At 38.9% G+C, this 4,452-nt stretch overlaps 1 non-coding gene across 1 annotated transcript; it reads right to left on the reverse strand.

Annotated features, from left to right (window-relative positions):
* Positions 1–3,515: 3,515 nt before the first annotated feature.
* Positions 3,516–3,621, reverse strand: LOC122013119. Its single transcript, XR_006120460.1, has one exon. It is a non-coding gene; the product is annotated as a small nucleolar RNA R71 (small nucleolar RNA).
* Between the last annotated feature and the right edge of the window lie 831 nt (positions 3,622–4,452).

Genomic DNA, 4,452 nt, shown 5'->3' on the forward strand with positions numbered 1-4,452 from the left:
ATTGATCAGATGTTAGAAAGGCTAGTGGACAAGTCACATTATTGCTTCCTCGACGGTTGCACAAGGTATTTTTAGATATGCGTCACCCCTAAGGATCAGGAGAAGACTACTTTCACTTACCCCTTCAGGACTTTTGCTTATCGTTGTATGCCATTTGGATTATGTAACGCTCTGGGGACCTTTCAGTTATGCATGGTGAGTATTTTTGATGATTTATTAGAGCATTGCATGGAGGTTTTCATGGATGATTTTTTTAATTCATGGCTCATCTTTTGATGCATGTTTGGATAATTTATCGCGAGTTTTTCGTAGATGTATTAAGACTGATCTAGTTTTGAATTTCAAGAAATGTGAGCATGACATTATTTTCGGTCATATCATCTCTAGGGAGGGTATTAAAGTAGATCCCGCTAAAATTTGTATTATATCTTCTCTATCTTACCCCACATGCGTGCAGGAGGTTCGAGCTTTCCTTAGTCATGCAGGTTTCTACATGCACCTTATTAGATATTTCAATAAAATCACCCTTCCATTGACTCATTTACTACAGAAGGATGTGATATTTCATTTTGATCAGAGGTGCAAGGATGCTTTTGATCGACTGAAGGAAGCTCTAGTATTAACACCTATCATCAGGCCCTCAGATTCAACTCTCTCATTTGAGTTAATGTGTGACACCTCAAATTATGCGATGGGAGCTATCTTGGCCCAAAGAGTTGGTGGAGCACCACATGTTATCTGCTACGCTTCAAAGACTTGGATGCTGCACAAGCAAACTACACTACAATAAAAAAATAACTTTTATCTATAGTATTTGCTTTGGATAAACTTAGATCACATTTATTGTGTTCTCTTGTGATTATTTTTTCTGATAATGTGGCATTGAAGTTCCTCTTGAAGAAACCATATGCTAACCCTAGGTTGATAAGATAGATGCTTTTGCTTCAAGAATTCGACGTGGAGATGCGTGATAGGAGTGGGAAGGAAAATATAGTGGCAGATCACTTGAGCAGGATTAAGGGGGATGTGGACCACTGATGTGCGTGGATTGTATACACTTGTTTAGCATGTTTTGACGCACATTCACGTACTTCGTGCATGCTTTATCTATGCATTTTCATACTTCCAGCTTTCCTTTCAGCATATTTACTCTTTTTGTTCAGAGATCTATTTTTTGGGTATTTTCTGTGTGCAAGAGTCATTTTTGGAGAGGATTTGACACTTAAACAAAGAAGGAATGCACAAGCCCTGTGTGCCACACAGCCATGACATGGGGGGTTGCCCAGGCCGTGTGGTGATCACCACCCGTGTGGCTGCAGCAGAGAAGGAAGAAGCCATGGTCGTGTAAGCATCACACGGTCGTGCCAGGTTTCAAGCCAAGAAGGTTCGTGGTCATGTGCACCACACGACCTTGCAAGCCATCCAGAACTAAAGCTGTACACGGTCGTGTAGATCTACATGGTCGTGCAACATTTCCAAAGCCCAAGAATGCCTTGGTCGTGTGCAACACACAGCCATGCAGGAGTTCTAGAGCTGGAGGCAGTGTGGGCTGTGTAGATCTACACGGCCGTGCAAGGGGAGCAGTGGTAGATGCATGCCCGACCGTGTACACCACACGGCCGTGTGAGATAGGTAGTGAGGGGAGTGAGCCAGGCCATGTGAGCTTCACACGGCCATGTCTCAGGGCCGTGTGGCGCCCAACCCCCCCCCCCCCCCCCCTTCTATATAAGGCCTTCTTCAATATTTGAAAGGGGATCTTCTCCCCTTTGGGAGAGAGCAATATTTGGGCGATTCTTCTCCATCTTGGAGGGATTTTGGAGTGATTTGAGGGGAGATCTTTAAGGCATCGACTCCAGGAATCGAGGATTGGATCCGAAGATGTTCTTCATCGTAGATAAGCTTTCTTTCTCTCTTTTCTTGGATTTGGGATCAAGAATGTTTGTAATCTTCTTCTCTTCGAATTTCTTACCTCATTTTATAGAGTAGATCTCTTGTTCTAGGATGGAAGGAGTAATTGTAAGGATGATTTGATGTAAAACTCTTGTGGATCTGCCAAATTCCTATTCTATGATTTTGCCCTATTTGTATTCATTTAATCTTGTGTGGATTATTGTGTTTGGACCTAATTACCATGTTTTGTTGAATGTTTGAATATCTTGGGGATCTTGTAGAGATTGTTTCTCATTCAATTTTTTGAGGGACGTTCGTGATAGGAACAAGCCCGTGTAAGGACGTTTGAGGGGTAATCTTGAAGGGGAAATTAGGTTATTCAAGAGGGTAGGATAGATTGTATGCATTAATCTTTATATCTTAATGAGATTGAGAAGTGATGAATTCTTATGTTGATTATCCGAGAGACGCACATGACAGGCAAGCCCGTGTAAGGACAACATAGGGTTCATTCCTAATTGATCACATTTAGATATATTTCAGTCATAGGTCGGTTGTCTATTGCAAGAGAGAACCGACAACCTTCTACAAATGACGGACAATTGAGGAATAAGATTTGGTAGATCATTTACATTGAATATCCTTATAAAGAAACCAAAGTTCCTAGAACATCCCTTTATCATTACCCTTATTCTTGTTTCTTATTCTTTTGTTTTACTTTTCATAGTTACACTTTGCCTTTGTGAATCAATTGATTAGCTGTTTAGCTAACTTGTGTTGAGACATCTTTAGTGATTATTCCAGTCCCTGTGGATACGATATCTTTTATTTTTACTTACGACATTTCCGTACACTTGCGGAACGTCAACAAGTTTTTGCCGTCGTTGCCGGGGGTTGCGCTATAACATTAGAGATTATCAATTGGGTTAGACTAAACATAACCTTTCTTTTCTTTTCATTAGCATAGTTGTAACTAATCTTTAGAATTCTGTTTTCATCTTGTATATCTTTCTACTTCTTGTTACTACTTCTTGTTAACTCTGTTTTCGATTAACATTAGTTGATTAGCATATGAATTATTCTAGACATTTTTCTTTTTTCCTTTTGTCTTTTCTTTCTTGTTTTCATTATGCACTTTCTTTCTTGTAGTTTAAATTATGTGTTTTCTTTCTTGCTTTTCATATTGCATTTTATTTCTTGTCTTTGATTCTTCAATTTTTTTCTTCTAATATTTTTTCTTGAATATCCATGAGCACTAACATGTCAAGCAGGGCCTTAAGAGATTTCGCTGCACATTTCTGCAAGATTTTTATCTCCCATTGTGCAGCCTCATATTGAAGCAGAAAATTTCCAACTAGACCCAGAGTTAATTTTCATGATACAATATCATAAATTTGGAGGAGAAGCATCAGAAAGTCCTTATCTTCACATTGAGACATTTCTAGAGCTTTGTGATATGGTGAACTATGAGGGTGTCTCAGCGGATGTAGTTCGATTGATGGCATTTCCTTTCAGTATCATAAGCAAGGACTTGGTTATATTCTCTCCATTCTCAAAACATCACAAATTGGGAACAATTGGAGAAGAATTTATGAATCATTTTTTTTCTCCAAATAGGACAATTTATATGAGGAATTGCATTATGAATTTTGCTCAGGCATATGGAGAATCATTATTTGAAGCATGGGACAGATTCAAGAGTCTCCAAAGACAGTGCCCTCATCATGGTTTGGAGAAATGACTGATTTTACATATATTCTATGGGGGAATTTCTTTTTCAGATAAGTACTTGTTAGATTCATCAGCTGGAAATTTTATGGATAAAAGTATAGAAGAAGCTTATATATTAATTGATCTGGTGGCATTGAACCTCCATGGATGGTCGAGCAAAAGTTGGATGGAATCTCCCTTAAATATTCAGGAAGTAAAAGCTATAAATACAAGAGAGCCTGTCAAACAAAATGCAGCTCAACCACCCAAGAATGTTGAAATTCACAAGTCACGGAATAAGGAGTTCAAACATTTGGGGGCAAAGATTGAAAGTATTGTTTCAAAATAGTTTAAAGAAGATTCCCCTCCTTCGCAGACAAGATCTAGTGTAAATGATAATGATCTTAAGTTGAGAAGTGGCAAGAATCATGAAGAATTTCTGAAGAATGACATATTTAGAATTGAGGAGAAGAACAATAGAAAACCACATGAACTCAGTGTAGGTACAGCGGAGGTCGGCAAGAGGGGGGGTGAATTGCTGTAAACAAAATAAAACTACCCTCCTCAGATTTCAACTCAATTAATGCAATAGTAAATAAAATAAAGGCTGAAATAAAAGTAGAAATAGAATTTAACCTGGTTACAACCAAGAGGGTTGTTAATCCAGGGCAGTAAGAAAGCACACTAAGAAAATTCTCCTTTGCTGAAGGCGAAGAAGCCTTTTACACTCTAATGGCTCAGAACTACTGCTAGGAAATGCTTACAGAGTTGAATGTGGAAGTTGTTGTGAATTCCTAGCTCCAGGGGCCTTTAAATAGCCTCTGGAAATCTGATCTCGAAGGTCCAAGGCGC

The sequence above is a fragment of the Zingiber officinale genome, chromosome 8A (genome assembly GCF_018446385.1).
Source record: "Zingiber officinale cultivar Zhangliang chromosome 8A, Zo_v1.1, whole genome shotgun sequence".
Classification (NCBI taxonomy): Eukaryota; Viridiplantae; Streptophyta; class Magnoliopsida; order Zingiberales; family Zingiberaceae; genus Zingiber; species Zingiber officinale.